The 19,629-nt window shown below is 38.4% G+C and overlaps 1 pseudogene; it reads right to left on the bottom strand.

The window, feature by feature from the left end:
- Positions 1-17,736: 17,736 nt before the first annotated feature.
- LOC129083094 (KATNB1-like protein 1) lies at positions 17,737-19,046 on the bottom strand (annotated as a pseudogene).
- Positions 19,047-19,629: the final 583 nt, after the last annotated feature.

The following is a 19,629-nucleotide window of genomic DNA, read 5'->3' on the forward strand; positions in this document are numbered from 1 at the left end:
CAAAAACTAAAACTTTCCCCCCTAAAATCAGACACAGACCAATGGTGTCTGCTTTCACCACTTCTACTCAACATAGTATTGGAAATTTTAGCCACAGCAATCAGACAAGGAAAAGAAATAAAAGGCATCCAGATTGGAAAGGAGGAAGTAAAGCTGTCATTGTTTGCATATGACATGATAGTTTACATAGAAAACCCTATAGACTCTACCAAAAAACTACTCAACCTAACAAGTGGATTTGGCAAAAAAGTGGGATATAAAGTCAATATTCAGAAATAAAAAGCATTTTTGCATACCAATAATGAAATATCAGAAACAGTAATCAGGGGAAAAAATCCCATTTGCTATAGCAACAAGAAAAATAAAGTACCTAGGAATAAATCTAACCAAGGAGGTAAAAGACCTGTACTGAGAAAATTATACAACACTGACGAAAGAAATTAAGGAAGACACAAATAAATGGAAGCATATACCATGTTCATGGTTGGGAAGAATTAACATCATCAAAATGTCCATAATACCCAAAGCAATCAATAGATTCAACACAATCCCTACCAAAATACCAATGACATATTTCATAGATATAGAACAAATATTTCAAAAATATATATGAAACCATAAATGACCCCGAATAGCCTCAGCAATCTTGAGAAAGAAGGACAGATCACATACCTGATGTCAAACTATATTACAAGGCCACTGTAATCAAAACAGTCTGGTACTGGCATAAGAACAGACACATAGGTCAATGGAACAGAATAAAGAGCCCAGAAATAAACTTATGTTTCTATGGTCAATTAATATTTGACAAAGGGGACAGGAGCATAAAATAGAGTAAAAATAGCCTCTTCAACAAATGGTGCTGGGAGATCTGAAATGGTACATGCAAAAAAATGAAACTAGGCCACCAACTTACACCATACACCAGAATAAACTCAAGACAGATAGAAGACTTAAACATAATTGCAACACTATAAAAATCCTAGCGAAGAATATAGGCAGGAAAATTTCATATATCCCACAGAGCAATATTTTTGTGAATGTATATATCCTCTAGGGTAAGGGAAATAAAGGAAAGAATAAACAAATGGGACTACATCAAATTAAAAAGCTTCTCCATGGCTAAAGAAAATATCATCAAAATGAAAAAGAAACCAACTCTATGGGAAAACATATTTGTCAATGATACCACAGAAAAGGGTTTGATCTCCAAAATATATAAAGAACTCATGACTCAATACCAGGAAGACAAACAATCCAATTAGAAAATGGGCAAAGAACCTGAACAGACACTTCTGCAAGGAGGACATACAGAAGGTCCATAGGCATATGAAAGAAGGCTCAATATCACTATATATAAAAGAGATGCAAATTAAAACCACAATGAGATAATGCCTCACACCAATCAGAATGGCCATCATAAATCAACAAAAAAGTGCTGGTGAGGATGAGGAAAAAAGTGAATCCTAGTGCACTGTTGGTGGGAATATAGATTGGTGCAGCCACTGTGGAAAACAGTATGGAATTTCCTCAGAAAACTGAAACTGGAACTGCCTTTTGACCCAGTAATTCCACTGCTGGGATTATACCCTAAGAATCTTGAAACACCAATTCAGAAGAACCTACATACCCCTGTGTTCATAGCAGTGTTATTTATAATTGCCAAGTGCTGGAAACAGCCTACATACCCATCAATAAATGAGTGGGTCAAAAAACTGTGGTACATTTACACAATGGAATGCTACACAGCAGAAAGAAAGAAGGAACTCCTACCTTCATGACAGCATAGATGGAACTAGAGAGTATTATGCTAAGTGAAATAAGCCAAGCAGAGAAAGACAAATACCATATGATCTTGCTTATAACAGGAACCAAACGAACAAAACAAACAAACTAGCAAAATATAACCAGAGGCAAAAAAAAAAAAAAAAAGGAACAGATAGGGACCAGAGGGTGGGATAAAGGGTTAATGGAGGAAAGAATGGGAAGTGTATGATTAAAGAAATAGTATAAATGACCCATGGACATAGATAACAGGGTGGGGATTGACTGTGGGAGCTGGGGGTGGATGGGGTAGGGGAGATCAATGGGGAAAACTGGGACAAGTGTAATAGAATAACAAGAAAAAAACACTGCTTGTAAGGATGGTCAATTAATTTAGGGGAAAAGTAGATGGTCTTAGAGAGAACTTCAGCAGCATAAAAAGGGTACTGAAACCTTAAAAAGAGACAATCCAAAATGAAAGACACACTAACTGAAATGAAGAATAATTTACAGAAAATCAACAGTGAAATAAGTGAAGCAGTGAATTAAAACTTCAATTTGAAACACAAGTAAGCAAAAATCACCTAATCAGAACAGAAAAAAAGCAAAAAGAATCCAAAAAGTGAGAATAGTGTAAGGAACCTCTGGGACAACATAAGCGTGCCAATAAATGCATCGTGGGATGTCAGATGGAGAAGAGAGAGGGCAAATAATTGAAAACCTATTTGAAAAAAATAATGACAGAAAACTTTCCTAACCTGGTGAAGAAATAGACATACAAGTCCAGGAAGTACAGAGTCCCAAACAAGATGGATGCAAAGACACCCACACCAAGACACAGCACAATTAAAATGCCGAAGGTTAAAGCAAAGAGAGAATCTTAAAAGCAGCAGGAGAAAAGCAATTGGTTACTGACAAGGTAGCTCCCATAAGACTGTCAGCTGATTTTTCAACCGAAACTTGGCAGGCCAGAAGAGGGTGCAAGAAATACCTAAAGTGATGAAAACCAAGGACCTACAACCAAGATTACTCTATTCAGAAAAGCTATCATTTAGAGTCAAAGGACATATAAAAAGTTTCCTGGATTAAAAAAAAAAAGCTAAAGGAGTTCATCACCACCAAACCAGCATTACATAGAATGTTTAAAGGGTCTTCTCTAAAAAGAAAAAGAAAAAAAGATCAAAAATATAAACAATAAAATGGCAATAAATACATATCTATCAACAAATGAATCTAAAAAAAGAAAATAAGCAAACAAGCAGAACAGAAACAGACTCATAGATACATAAAACATTTTGACAGCTGCCAGATGGGAGAGATATTGGGGGATGGGTGTAAAAGGTGAAGGGATCAAGAAGTACAAATTTGTACTTACTGAATAGTCAGGGGATGTAAAGTACAGCACATGGAATATAGTCAATAATATTCTAATAACTATGTACAGAGTAAGATAGGTATGAGGTTTATCAGGAGATCACTTAGTAAAGCATATAATGTCTATCACTGGGGTGTACACTTGAAACTAATATAATATTATATGTTAACTGCAATTGAAAAATAAAAAAAGATTTTTTTTTAAAAAGGGATGTCTGCTTTCACCATTCTTATTCATCATAGTACTGGATGTTCTAGCCACAGCAATCAGACAAGAAGAAGTAAAAGACATCCAAATTGGAAAGGAAGAACTAAAATTGTCACTATTTGCACATGACATGATACCTTATATAGAAAACCCCAAAGACTCCACCAAAAAACTACTAGAACTAATAAATAAATTCAGTAAAGTAGCAGGATACAAAATTAATAATCAAAAACTAGTGGCATTTTTATATATCAGTAATAAACTAACAGAAAGAGAAACTAATAAAAAATCCTATTTACAATTGCAACAAAAAAAATTAGGTAACTAGGAATAAATTTAACCAAGGAGTGAAAAAGACCTCTACTCAGCAAATTACAAGATACTGAAGAAAGAAACTTAAGAAGATACAAATAAATGGAAGCATATACCATGTTTATGGATAGAAAGAGTTAACATCATTAAAATGTCCATACTACCCAGCGAAATCTATAGATTCAACACAATTCTTATTAAATAATAATGGCATTATCCCACAGAACTAGAGGAAATATTCCAAAAATTTATATGGAACCACAGCAATCTTGAGAAAGAACAAAGTTAGAGGTATCACAATACCTGGTATGCCACTATATTACAAGTCCGTGGTAATCAAAACAGCATGGTACTGGCTGAAAAACAGGCATATAGACCAATGGAACAGAATAGAGAGCCCAGAATAAACCATGCTTTTATGGTCAATTAATATTTGACAAAGAAGGCAGAAACATACCATGGGGTAAAAACAGCCTATTCAATGAATGGTGTTGGAAAAATTGGACAGCTACATGCAGAAAATGAAACTAGACCACCCACTTATACCACACACAATAAACTCAAAATGGATTAAAGCCTTAAATGTAAGTCTCAAGCAATAAAAACCCCAGATTAAAACATAGGCAGTAACATCTCTGACATCTCTCATAGTAATATTTTTTTTTCTGATATATATCTTCAGGCAAGAGAAACAAAAGAAAAATTAAAAAATGGACTATGTCAAACTAAAAGCTTTTACACAGCAAAGGAAACCATCAACAAAATGAAAAGACAACCCACAGAATTGGAGAATATATTTGCCAATGATACATCTGATAAGTAGTTAATTTCCAAAATTTATAAAGAACTTACACAACTCAACACCAAAAAAACAAACAACCCAATTTAAAAATAGGTAAAAGACCTGAAAAGACACTTCTATGAAACAATGCTCACTGCCATTAATTGTCAGAGAAATGCAAATTAAAACCACAATATCACCTCATGCCTGTCAAAATGGCTATCAATAAATCAATAAACAAGTGTTGGTGAGGATATGAAGAAAAGAAATATCCTGCACTGTTAGTGGGAATGCACCTTGGTGCAGCCACTTTGAAAAGCAGTATGGAGTTCTCTCAAAAATTAAAAATGAAACTGCCTTATGATCCAGTGATTCTACTTCTGGTAATTTATCCAAACAAACCCACAACACTAATTTGAAAGAATATATGCACCCTTATGTTCACTGCAGTGTTAATTACAATTGCCAATATTTGAAAGCAGCCCAAGTGTCCATCAGTAGATGAGTGGATGAAAAAAGTTGTGATACATTTAACAATTGAATACTGCTTGGCCATGACAAAGAAGGTAATCTTAACTTTGACAGCCACCTGGATGGACCTGGAGAGTATTATACTAAGTGAAATAAGCCAGTCAGAGAAAGACAAATAACATATGATTTCATTTATATGTGGAATCTAAAGAACAAAATAAACTAACAACAAAATAGAAACAGACTATAGAGACAGGAAACTTTCTGAGAGCTGTCAAAGGGGAGGGAGGTTGGGGGACTGGGTGAAAAATGTCTCTGACCTTGCTTAAATACAATTGTATCTTTGACAAACCATGTTGGATTTATATTTGTGGACTTCTCTGTGTCCCTTCCTACCCACTTACAACTCTGTGCAAATTTGTCCCTTACAACTTCTGTTCCCCTAAAACCTCCATTAGGGACATGTCAGCTAAAATCCAGTGGTATTAGCATCCATTGATGCTAACTGGTGTTTAAAATATTTCTTAGTTTTCTAATGATGCATAACAAATTCTCACAAACTTAGCTATTTACTCACAGTTCTGTAGGTCAGAATGGCTGTGTCCTCTGCTCAGAATCTCAAGGCTAAAATCAAGATGTTGGCCACCCTGCATTTTCAGCTGGAACGAGGATCCTCTTCCAAACAATATGGTTATGGCAGGATTCATATCTTTACTGTTGTAGAACTAATGTCCCATTGCCTTGCTGTCCACATGGAGTCACTCTTAGCTAGAGGGTGCCTATATTCCTTGCCACAGGGCTCTCTTCATCTTCAAGTCAGCAATGGAGAATCATCCTTGCCTACAATCCATCTCATGTTTTAAATCTTTTTTGCCAGTAAGACCCCACTCTCTTTCAAGAACTCCCCTGATTTGGTGAGACTCACTGAGGCTATTCTTTTTTTTTTTAATTAACTGATTGAGAACCTTAATACATTTGCAAAATTCCTTCACAGCACATAGATTAGTATACATGAATAACTGGGAGAAAGTGTGTATACCAGGGAGGAGAAATCTTGGAGCTACTCAATTAATGGGTCAGGATGGTGGCATAGGTAAACACAGCTTGCCTCCTCACACAACCAAATCAATATTACAGATAAACTATTATAAAACAACCATCATTCAGAACTGTCAAAAATTAAGCTGAATGAAGTCCTACACCTACATAATTAAAGAAGAAACCACATTGAGACTGGTAGGAAGGGCAGAGATGCAGAACAGCCTGATCCCACACCCATGTGTGGAAGACAAGAATAAGGAGAGAAATCTAAAGAGTGAAGGGTCCCAGCCCCACACCAGGTCCCCCAAACCAGGGTTCCAGTGCCAGAAAGATAAATCAGCATAACTTCTGGTCGTTAACACTAGCAGAGCTTGAGACTATGGAAGTCAGAAACTGCTGGACTCCCTGACAGTTCCCCTTAAAGGGCCTGTGCACAGATTTATTCACACCCACTCCCTCTGAATTCCTGACAGGGCAGCAGATTAAAAGGCATCAGAGGCATAAAAGGAAGAAGTAAATCATCTACATCAGGACAAGAGCTGGTGGACAGTCTTCTCCAAAAGAGAAGGGCTGGCAGAGGCTATTGTTCCTTTTCCAAGGATGGCCACGTAGAGCCTCTAGCAGGCATACACAATGTCTGAGACTCCATAAACCTGGCTCACGCTGTTTGTCCCATCCAAGTGATTCTCTGAGGCTCTGTCTCACCCAACTTTAGGGTCCACCCAAACTGTTTCCAGTGTTTTTTCCATACAAATGGTTTATCTGGCTTGGCCCATGCTTCAGATTTTCCCATTTAATCTCACACAAGCAACACTGGGAATCAACAAGCCCTGTGCCATTCTCCAAGTTGCCCCAGGACTAGCAAAAGCAGTAGCTGGCCTTGGTTAACAGTTTGGCCTTGCCTGGGCACCTCCAAGCCCAGAAGAAGTAGCAGCCATCTGCAGATCATTTTGTAGTTTACACTGTTTGACCCCAGACAGAATACAGGTTATGGTTGACCTTGGATGAGCCAACAGCAATCAAGGCTCAACTATAAGAGGAGGATATACACAGCCTACAAAGTAGACGCACCTCGAGTACCCAAATAGAGTAATAGGGGAAGCTGTGCCACTGGACCCTACAGGACACTTGCTACATTAGGCCACTCTACCAAGTCTGTGAGATGTAACAGCTCTACCTAATACATAGAAACAAACACAAAGTGGCTGCCAAAATGAGAAGACCAAGAAACATGTCCCAAATTAAAGAACAGAACAGAAGTCTAGAAAAAGAACTAAACAAAATGGAGACAAGCATGCTACGAGATGTAGAGTTCAAAACATTCATTATAAGGATGCTCAAGGAACTTAGTGAGGATGTCAACAGCATCAAAAAGGGCATGGAAACCATAAAAAAGAATGAGTCAGAAATGAAGAACACATGAATTAAAATAAAGAACAATTTACAGCAAGAGTACCCATACCCCAGGCTGCAGATGGGTACTGGCCCGTACAGTCTGGGGCCTGTTAGGATCTCAGAGCAAGGGAAGCTTGCCTGAGCTCTGCCTCCTATCTTCACAAACCCCCATCCCTGCACCTGGTCCACAGCAGAAGGTGAGCAGGGGCCAGAAAGTGAAGCTTGCCTGAGTTCCACCTCCTGATCCCACTCTCTGCCTGAGTGCCAAAAATGTTGGTGACTGATGATTTACAGGAATCAACAATAGAGTGGATGATGCTGAGAAATGAATCAGTAATTTTGAATATAAGAAAGCAAAAAATACCCTATCAGAACAGCAAGTAGTAAAAAGAATTTAAAAAATGAGGGTAGTATAAGGAGCTTCTGAGACAACTTCAAGCATACCAACATTTGTATCATGCAGGTGCCAAAGGGAGAAGAGTGAGAGCAAGAAATTGGAAATTTGAAAAAATAATGAAAGAAAACTTCTTTAATTTGGTGAAGGAAATAGACTTGCAAATCCAAGAAGCACAGAGAGTCTCAAACAAGATGGATGCAAAGAGTCCCACACTAAGACACATCATAATTAAAAGGCCAAAGGTTAAAGATAAAGATAGAATATTAAAAGCAGCAAGAGAAAAGTTAGTTACCTACAGTGTAATTCCTGTAAGACTGTTGACCGCTTTCTCAAAAGAAACTTTGCAGGCTAGAAGGGAGTGGCAAAAAATTATTAAAGTCATGAAAAGAAAGGACCTAAAACCAAGATTACTCCATCCAGCAAAGCTATCATTTAGAAATGAAGGACAGATGAAGAGCTTATGAGACAAGAAAAAGCTAAAGGAGTACATCACCACTATACCAGGATTATATAAAATGTTAAAGGGTTTTCTTGAAGAAGAAGATAAAAAATATGAACACTAAAATGGCAATAAATACATATCAACAATAGAATCTAAAAATCAAAATAAACAAACAAGAAGAACAGAAACAGAATCATACATACAGAGAACATTTTGATGGTTACTAAATGAAAGGTGGTTGGAGGGAAGTATGAAAAAGGTGAAGGGATTAAGAAGTACAAATTGAGAATCAAGATGGAGGAGGAGTGAGTGGAAGTCACACTGACCTCCTCCCAGGACCAACCTGGAATGACAATTAAATTGTGGAGAAATCACCTGGAACAAATAACTGAACACTAGCAAGAGAGGAGCCATATAACCTTGGAGACAGAACAATCAGCTTTAGCGCAATCTAACTGGTAAGGAGTGTGGTAGAGACTTAAGAAGGCAGGCAGGGTGCCCATAGGTGGCAGCACCAGAAGAATACTGAAAGGTCCAGTTGGATCCCCCTGAGAAGAGTGGAATCTGAACCAAAAGCAGGAATCTCCAGCCTATAGCATCAGAGCCCAAAAAGTACACAGAAACAGCCAGCTGCAAAGGATAGCAGGGTTGCTCTCTGCCAGAGACAGGTGGCTGGAGATGCAAAGACGTATTTAAAGGGCCAATACATAAATTTTTATTTGCAGCCACTTACTCTGGTCTCCAGCAAAGGAAGGGGCAGAGTGGGCTAGAGATGCCTGAGGAGAGACTGGGGAAGGAGGCTCTGAAGAGAAAACTAAGAGAGTAGCCGGTGGGATCTCGGGGCTGACATCCCCCAGGCAGCAGCAGCCATCTTGGTCAGGCAGAGACTACTACCCCTGAGTAGCAGCAGCGTCAGAGGACCCAATAGCCCCACCCCCATGTGGGATTCCACCCCACCCTGTGCTATCAAAGGCGCCTGCTGAGTGCACAGTGACAGCCACAAATAGTCAATCCCTGGCTAAAGGGGATGCAGAATGGTCTGGAGACACTTAAGGAGAGACTGGGGATGGATGCTTTGGGGAGAGAACTAAGAGAGTAGCTGGGGGGACCCCAGTGCTGACTCTTCCCCCATATGGCAACAGCCATATTACTCAGGCAGAGACCACTCCCCTGAGCAGCAGCAGCACGAGAGGGCCCAATAACCCTGCCCCAGGAGGGACTCCACCCTGCCCTGAGCTATCTAAACTGGCCTGCTGAGTGCTGAGTGACTAGATTAACAGCTGAAGGAGACAGCCACAGATAGTAGATTACTGGAAGTCTCAATCAAACTGCCTAAGGTCAGACAGGGTCAACATCTGACATCATCAGAGGCAGATCTAGAAAGTAAAAACAGTGGCCTCCAGCCAAAGAAGTTCACACCACAAAGTCAGGAAATCAAGACAGATCAATTTAAGAAGCAGAAGCAAAAGAGAAGAGTCTCACAAATAAGGGGAAGACAAAGAAACACCCCCAGTCGAAGGGAAAGGAGGAATCCCCAGAAAGAGAAATAAATGAAATAGAAGCAAGTAAACAATCAGATATTGAGTTCAAAACAACCGTTCTAAAGAAGCTCAATGAGCTCGGTGAGCTCAGAGAGAATTACAAAAAAGTGTAGGGAAACTAGGAGGAACTTACTGCAAACTATATCAGCATGAAAAAGGACCTAGAAACTATCAATAAGAGACAAGAGGAAATGAAGAATACACTTTCTGAATTGAAGAACACAGTAGAAGGAATCAAAAGCAGGCTAGAGGAAGCAGAGGAACAAATCAGCGAGCTGGAGGACAAGGTAGAAAAAAGCTCCCAGAAAGAGCAAGAAAATGAAAAAGGGCTCAAAAAGAATGAAGAGGCATTGAGGGAAATGCAGGACAACCTAAACATAATAATATTTGTGTAATAGGCATACCAGAAGGAGAAGAGGATGAGGAAGGGATAGAGAGCCTGTTGGAAAAAGTAATGATGGAAAACTCCCCTAATTGGAGGAGAGAAAAAGTCACACAAGTCCAGGAAGCACAGAGGATCTCATTCAAGAGGAACCCAATGACCCCCACTCCAAGAAACATCATCATTAAAATGGCAAATATCAAAGACTAACAGAGAATCCTAAAGGAAGCAAAGGAGGAAGAGCTAGTAACTTATAAGGGAGCCCCGATACGGCTAGCATCTGACTTCTCAACAGAAACACTGCAAGCCAGAAGGGAGTGGCAAGAAATATTCCAAGTTATGAAAAGCAAAGGCCTGCAACCAAGACTGCTCTACCCAGCAAGGCTCTCAATTAAAACGGAACGTGAAATAAGGAGGTTCCCACACAAAAGAAGGCTAAAAGAATACACTTCCACCAAACCAGCACTGCAAAATATGCTAAAGGGATTGCTTTAAGAAGCTAAAGAAAAAGAGCCTATGAATACCCAGTTCCTTTCACAGTCACCAATATTACCAATATTTTTAATACATATTAATCGGATTGTGACAATGATGTGTTATTCTAATTGTTACTTCATTATTTGTTGAAACTAAACCTGTTTTTGTATATTTCTTGCCTATTTCTATTATTTTTAAAAAGCTTTAAATAACTTTTTCATATTCTTTTTCCATTTTTTGATTAAAGGTTTGTAGAATATTTACCCTAAAGAAAAACCTACTAACCCTGTTTTAGATGTGTTGCAAATACTTTCCTATTCTATTACTTGTCCTTTAACTTTTTTATAGGTATATTAGTAAATAGTCTTAAATGTTTAATATAGTCATATTGTCAATATTTTACTTTATAGTTTCTGGGTTTGAATATTTTACTTCAGGGTAAGAAAAATATTACTTTGTATTTTCTCCTAAAACTCTTCAGATTCTACATATTGATTTTTAACTCACCTGAATATTTCTTGTATAATGTTTGAAATAGGGCTCTATGTTTGTTTTATTTCAAGTAATAGTGATCCATGCACCTTATTTGTTGAATAAGCCTTATTTTACCCATTGATTTGAAATATCAATTTAATCATATATTATATTGTTAGATATATATGTTTGTTTCTAGAATGCTCATTATATTTCATTGATTTACTTGATTATTTCTGTGCTGGTGTCATGTTGTTTTAATTGCTGAGACTTTATAATGGTTTTAAATTTTTTAATATTTTATAATTGACTTTGACTTTTAAGAAAATAAATAAGATCAATCTGCATTTAAAAAAGAAAGAAGGAAAGAAAAAGGGAGGGAGGGAGGAGAGAAAGAAAGAAAGAAAGAAAGAAAGAAAGAAAGAAAGAAAGAAAGAAAGAAAGAAAGAAAGGAAGGAAGGAAGGAAGGAAGGAAGGAAGGAAGGAAGGAAGGAAGGAAGGAAGGAAGGAAGGAAGGAAGAAAGAAAGAGAGAGAGAAAGAAAGAAAGATAGAAAGAAAGAAAAAGAAGGAAGGAAAAGAAAATAAAAGAAAAGAACTACATTTTGCAACAACATGGATGGAGCTGGAGAATATTATGCTAAGGGAAATAAGCCAGTTGGTGAAAGAGAAATACCATATAATCTCACCTATAAGTGGAATCTATTCAACAAAATAAACTAAGGAACAAAATAAAACAAAGGCATGGAAACATGGAGCAGACTGATAGTGACCAGAGGGGATGGGGAAAGAGGACAATGGTGGAAAGAAAGGGAAAAGACGAGAGAAAGAGCATGTAAGAATGACCCATGGACATGGACAACAGAGAGGGGATTGGCTGTGGGAGTGGAATGGGCAGAGGGGGATAAAGAGGAAAAATTGAGTCAACTGTAATAGAATGAACATGTTTTAAATTTTTTTAAATAAATAAACTTTTTTAAAAAAAGAAGTACAAATTGTTAGTTACAGAATAGCCATGGGGATGTGAAGTACAGCATAGGAAATAGAGTAGCCAAAGAATGCAAATACATGACCCATGGACATGGACAACAGTGTGGGGCTTGTCTGAAGGAATGGCATGTCTGGGTGGAGGAGAGCAAAGGGGGTGTTCCCTTTTGAGACAACAATAATAGCATAATCAAAAAATGTAATGAAAAAAGAAATCTTGGGGCTATTTTAGAATTCTGCCTACCACCATGTGGCACATATTTGCATCATTCCACCCATATTTAAGAAAGACCTTCCTTTTTTTACCTTTTTCTGTTCTTTTGGTAGTATAGATTAAAGAATTCTTTTTTAATTTAATATTTTATGATCCACTGACATAATTCATTTTCCTTCGCTCTGTAAATCTCCTAGTTTTCCTACTGGGCTTGTGTACTTCCTCTGCTGCTGCTCCTGGGAGCCATCCCTGATACTGCCTTCCATCCCTATCTGTAGGCGAAGGACGAGGAGCAGCCAGGATCCAAGGCTTCCAACCATTCCCTAGCAGGGTGGGCGGAGTCAATATCCTGTTGTACCGTTGCAACAGGGCTCTGAGTCTGGGAGGAGCTGAGAACTGCAGGACCACGCCCTCTTATAGGGCAGCCAATCAGGACTTGAGGTGCTGGTTGCTCCATTGTTAAGAACTGGCTTCTGACGGTTTTGGTCTTGGGATTCTGGCTAGAACAAGGGGAGGCTAGGAGTGGGTTTGGCTCTCCGATTTCAAGACACTCGGAGTGTGTCTCTGGGTGAAAAGATCATGGGCCTAAAACCGGCCCCAAATGCCCCCGCCGACCCAGACGCCCCAGCTGACCCAGCTGACCCAGCTGACCCAGGCGCCCCAGCACCCCCAGGTGCCCCAGGCACCCCACCTGTAGAGGATGAAAAGCCACAAGTGCCAACACAGACATTGGAAGAGCTGGCATTTTATGCCCCGAATTACGTATGTCTGACCACCCTGGCCATAATTCTTTTCCTTCCCCTGGGATTACTAGCTTTGTTCTTCAGTTACCAGGTAAAATAATGCCTAACGCATGACCCATCCTACCCTCTACCTGCCCCTTGCATCTGCTTCCATCCTGGGACCTGGGGGAGGGGTTTTCCATCAGTGCCAGCAGGTCTCCAGCCATCCCCCAATGGTGTCACAAAGCTGAATTCTGAAACCCACATCTAAAGCTACTGTCCCTACAGACCCGGAAGGCTAACAAGAACAGCAATTGGGAAGAAGCTTACATCAACTCAGGTCGAACTGGTTGGCTGTGTGTATTCTCCATACTCATCGGTTTAGGCATCATTTATTACTACTCTCTATTTGCATGAATGCCAGGTCCAGCAGCCTATAGGTCCAACGCCTAACAGGACCCACCACCAAGATACTAAGAAGCCAAATCAGCCACCATGCAAGAAGCCACAGCTGAGACATCACTAACTTGGAAAGCCACCAGCCAAGGAACTCAACATCCAAGCAATCCAGGAGCCTAGGAACACCATATGACTTCATCCTCTTGGCCTCCAGACCTGTCTTCATCTACTTTGGGTGTCCTCATGTTCACACCCTTAATGTTCTTAGCTCCTTGATACTGGGCTTCTCTTTGAGAAAAAAAATATATATATTTAAACCAATAAAATTGAAAGGAATGTGCTGGCTTTTCATGTGCATGCATGTATGTGTGTTTCTGAGTAAGTGCCTGTGTATCACTGGGGCTGCCTGTTTACCCAACAATGTGATAATCAGAAGCACTAATGGTGAAGCTCAGGGACACGGAAATCAGGCTGACGGTGGGTTTACATTTTACCTCTAACACTTAGGCACTATATATCCTTGAACAAGATAATTTTCTTGAGCCTGGTTCCTTTGTATGTAAAATGGACATAACTATTGATGTGGGGTGATATTTAGACATTTGAATCACTATTCTCTAGGTGTTTCCCCAATTCAAGCTGGAATTCTGTCTCAAAATAGAGACAGGTAAACAAAAACCTCCTCCAGCGTTTGATACCCAACATCAAACTTCTAAGGGAAAAATGAAAATACCTTAATAAATGAACAATAGAGTTAGCAGATGAGCTGATGAAGACCACCTCTCCCTCAAGCCTGAAAAGTCAATCATCTCCTGTTCATAGGGGAAGTAGAGATTAGATGCCACTATATGTGTAAGGAGGTCCCTGTACCTGCATCTCAAGAAGGGGCAGGTGCCAAAGACCCCAGATACTACTTGCATTCCCTCTTCACAGATAAATTTGAGAGAGCTTCCAAGATCTCAAGGAAAATAAGCTGGATGGTATGGAGGTCTAAGAAGAAATGACCTAATACAACCAAGCAAAATATGCCATATGTCCCAGTTTGGTGAGAAGGAGTTGGGGCTATAAAAATGCAAAGTACCAGGGTGAGGGGTAACTATCATACGGGAACCAGAGATAACACAGGAGCCATCCAGGATGAATGAAAACAGGTATCTTGGCTGATGTCATGGACAAAAAACACCTGTGGCTTCCTCTGATGCTCTTGCTTTACAGACAACCTCAAAGTCAGACCCGGAAACCCTAGGTTGAGCAGAACTAAGCTTCCACAACAGAGGAGAATGGGGATTATCAGTAGAAATTAGGCTGAGTAGTTGTGGAAAAGATTGCTCTTCACCACAGGTCATCTCCCTTTCTTCCTGTGAGTACTACTCAGTCATATTTCCTAGGTTCCCCTACATGGCTATGAGACTGTCTTTGGCTCTACGGAGTGTAATCAGAAACGATGTGTGCCACAAACAACACTGGCCTTTATTTATTTAAGTTGTGGACATAAAGTTTAATGAAGAGAAAATTAATAATGAAGACTTTATAAAATTAAAAACAACTCTGTAAAATAACTTGTTCAGAGAATAAAAAAACAAGCGACAAACTGGGACAAAATCTCTGCAAAACACATATCTGATCAAAGATTTCTGTTCAAAATACACAAAGGACTACAAAACAAACAACCCCACTGAAACCAGGAAAAGATCTGAACTGTCTGGCAAAGGAAAATACATGGTGTGTACAAAAATGGGTTCTATGGAAAGTAGCCATTTGATGATCTGATCATAAATTCATAACTGAGCAGGTCTTGGTAGGTAGTCACACCGAAAGTATGTAACTTCTTTAGTAAAAAGGCTTACCTTTGCCTTAAGTGAGCTCTGTGCATTGTTTCTATGCAGCAATTAACATACCTTTGAAATGCCCCCTGGCAGACCCCTCCTTCCAAAGTGTGATAGAACAAATAAAAGCAACAATGAAACAGCACTGCAGTCTGTTCAACCTGCTAAACTCCAAAACAAATGACAACACCAATTGCTGGAGGGTGAGAAACTACAGGAACTCTCATTCATTAATGTGGAATAGACAGCCACTTTGAAAGACAGCTGGTCAGTTTTTCCAAAGCAAAACAATTCTCATCTTAGAGTCCAACAATCTAGCTTTTAGTGTTTATGTAACCACTTTGAAAAACTACATCCAAATAAAAACTTGCATGCAATTATGCACAGCAGTTTTATTCATAATGACCAAAAGCTTAAAGAAATGAGGATGTCCTTCAGTAGATGAATGCATAAACCCATTAGGGTAGATCCATATGAAGAGGAGCATGCCACCCCAAAATATGCTGCTTTAGCATAAGATTCTGAACTGATTCTGAACTGATTTTTATTTTATTGTTTTAGATATATTATTTTTAATATTACATTGTTTTAAATATTAGATTAAAAGTCTATAGTATTATATATACCAGTAATTTGAGTAATCTTTCTATTCGAGGTGAAGAGTTTATGCTATGTTATGCACACCATCTTCCTTGTGACTAAAAGCTGAATTTGTGAGAAGAATGCTTAAGGTCCAATCTGTAGCAATGAATAGCTCTGTGTATGTGTGTAAAGTTAATGGATCTATAAAAGGATTGAGATCCTGTCCTTAGCCTCACTACTCCCATGTTCTAACTGGTTCAAACTGTTAGATAAAGGTGGTAACTAAAGGAATAGGAACAAAGAAGATTTATATTTCATCATCTTAAGGTTTCAAAGATTATACAGTCTTCCGATTCAAATTCCCACCTCCTGAAAAACAACTTCTTAAATAACTCACTTCTCAAATCACAAAAGTGCAGTAATCTGAAATTACCCTATTCTAAAAATTTAATAAAATAGCCAATTACTACAAGGTAATGTTCACTGTGAGGAATACATTGCTATATGAAACATAGCTACACAAAAAGAGAACTCAGTAAAAGATAACATTTTTAATATTTTTTAATCAAGAAAGATTAAATCCTTAGCAACTAAGGATTCACATCAGTAGTCACTAATGGGCAAATGCTAAAGTCTTACACTCGAGTGCTTGAAGGATTGCTGCATAAAGTCTTTGCTCAGATGCCTCCCAAGTTCATTAAAGATGAGATAATGCACGAACCAATAGTGGTATTTTAATCCCAACCACTTTCAAGACAGGCTAAGATCTACAGCTGTGAAGACATTCCACAAGTGGGTTCATTGACACGAAAAAAAAGGTATTAAAAAAAAAAGACCTCATATAGTCTGCTGGAATTTCATACCAACCACTGGAGGAGGTAGTAATGTAAAATGTTGGAATTTAAGATACAAGGTCAGCACTAACTGTAAACATTTCTACAGCATTATAATTCCTTAAATCATAATGTAGTGAAAAAGAATTAGAATTCATACAAAACCAAATTTTAAAAAAGCAAAAAATAGGAATATTTAGTAAACTTACTCAAATGAAGAAAGCTTAAATGATACAGAACAGAAAATATTAGAAGTCTATAAACAATACAAAGTAATATAAATTAGCCAACTCTATGAACATTTCCAGCTAAAGCACTCAAACAAATACGTACGCACCTTTTTCTTTCATCCAGGCCATAACACACACATACATGGCATGACGATTCTGGCAGAGCATCAGAGCTGTTAAAAATACTCTCAAGTTTTACAAATGGAATAGAATAAGTTTTAACAACATTTTCCATGAATGGAAACCCCTGATTTAGTTCCATAATTTTCATCCCAGAAGCATGATTGGTTTTAATTTTTTTAAAACAGATTTTGGTATCATACACACTGGTTTACTAATAATTAAGGCATTTTGTACATACAGTATCTCCATGTGGACAAAAACCTTTTAGTATTGATTATTTGCTATGATGTTTTAAACTTTCAAAGTCTTTTTAACATAAGAAAATAGCTGCACACTTTCGAGTGTTTTCTTATAAAACACAATCTTAAAAAAAGTAATAATGATTAGTCTTTGTGGTTCCTAGTAATAAGTTCTGTCTTATTTTTTCACATAGTATAAAGTATATTCTTATGCAGGATTGTATTAAGATCCAGTAGCCCTTAAAGAATATTATCAAATAATGATATAAATTCCGAATGCAACAAAGGTGAACAATCTTCATAGTGCACTTTCACCTTACTGAAGTTGAAGCTGCTCCTTTTGGATATTTTTCCCCTTCAATGTGAAATAGATCATTAGTGTTTTGTTAGTGGTTTCATTATGTGGCTTTTAAAAAAAGTTTTAGTATCTTCCATAGTTCACATTTCTCTGGTGAGACATTTTGGAAATCAGATAGTCCAGGGGAGTTTTGAATAACCAAATGCTCTTTAGTAGATGAAATTTTTCAATGCAGCTATAATAAATAAGCATCTACATCCTTAGCTATATTACCAGTATATCCTGGAACCAAAGTAAGATGGTTTTTGTGTTCCCACAATCCACTTAAATGTTATTTTAAAATCTGAATATTTCCATCATTTATAATTTCTGTTTTGGATGGTAGTTCTGACTGCCACCTTTTTATGACTGCTTGAAGCCAATTTAAACCAACTATTATATGTTCTTCAAATTTGCTTTTAAGTAGTGACTTTACTAGAGGCAACAAGTCTACATAGCAGCCAAGTGAGATATGTTGTTTTTCTTCCTGTAAACTATTGGTAAGCACAGGAAGGCAATCCACCACCATACCAAGGTCTTCTATCCTCAACAAATAAGCTACAAGTTCACTTACACTTCTTTGTTTCCAGAAGTTAAAGCTACCTTCAATCTCAAATTCCTGCTGAACACAACTTGTGCTATTGTTTGATGGTCTTGAGAAACCTTAGGAAAAAAAGACTCTATTTTGATGATGAGCTTTCTGTCTGTGGAGAACCAGAATCGCTGGAGTTAAGCAAATATGTTCGACTATCATACTGTAATTTTTCAGGCAGGAGGCCTGCACAAGCCAGTTCATTTTTGGTTTTTTTTTCTTTTTTTTTAATTAATTAATTTATTTTTTCAAATACATTTGTGTCTTCCTACCCCCCACCACTTTCCCTTGCCCCCTCCCTCCTTCCCTCCCTCAGCTCTTCCCCTTTGGTTTTGTCCATGAGTCCTTGCTATATGTTCCTTGACTTTCCCCTTCCCTTCCTTTTCCCCGCTCCCCCTCCCTCCTTCCCTCTTGTCTCTGTTGGCTTCTTTTCCTTTTAGTGTTGCTGGTCTTATTTTCCTTGCATCTTTGTATTGTTGGTTAGGTTCCGCTTATAGGTGAGATCATATGGTATTTGTCTTTCGCCCCCTGGCTTATTTCGCTTAGCATGATGCTCTCCAGTTCCGTCCATGCTGTTGCGAAGTTTAGTAGAAAACAGTTCATTTTCTTTATTTGCCATGTCACAGTCCCCACTTCTAGGGCACTGTTTCTTTTTATAACAAGGATTTGGAAAAGGATGATGAACTTTCTTTCTATAGTAGACCACCTTAGGTAGTTTATCTGTGCTTCTCACAGCCTGTCCAATTCTATTTATGTAAGCAACCAACTGTTTTGGAGATTTCTTAACCTCCTTCATGTTCTTGCTAGTGAAATTAAGAGATCCTTTTTCTAGGAAAATCAATGGAATGATCCTAAATATTATTACAAACGTTCTGATTTTTAACATTGTGGGTTTCAGATGCCATAATCTCTCAAATACCGGCTCCTCATGGTACTCTGGCCCCTCAGCCCTGCTTCAGTGCAGACGAACTGCACCCAGAAGCCTAGAGAGTACGCTGCCTGGGGGCGGAGCCCCACTCAGAGCCACTCAAAGAAGTCGGTGAACGCGGGCCGCCAGGATTGCTCTAACTGATTAATTTTCAAAAGACCAACCAGATGCAGGAAAATCTCTGAAAACTGAGAACAAGTTGCCGTTTTGTGACAGTCGTGCCCTGCTAGGAGGCCCTACCTGTTCAGTCAGGTTCAGAGCACAGTTTCAGGATGACTGGATGTGTAATGGGCTACTGGGCCCAGGGCCTCAGGACCTTTTGCCATGACTGTCCTGCAACTTATGACTTAGAGGTCATCTTCTTTGGGTGAGTTTACAAAAAAATAGGTGGACCTAGAGTTGGCAATTTTATCACAAGTAATGATGCAAATAGGTAAAACTTGTTCATCATTTGATGAAAAACAAGAGTTTCAAAAATAGCTTCTAAATCATCTAAGAAAAGTACTATATTTCATCCCTGGGAAGTGTTCTGGCCTGTTAATTTACTTGGGATATTGAGA

This window comes from Pteronotus mesoamericanus, unplaced genomic scaffold (assembly GCF_021234165.1).
Source record: "Pteronotus mesoamericanus isolate MK-2021 breed Mesoamerican mustached bat unplaced genomic scaffold, CSHL_Meso_final scaffold_165, whole genome shotgun sequence".
Taxonomy (NCBI): domain Eukaryota; kingdom Metazoa; phylum Chordata; class Mammalia; order Chiroptera; family Mormoopidae; genus Pteronotus; species Pteronotus mesoamericanus.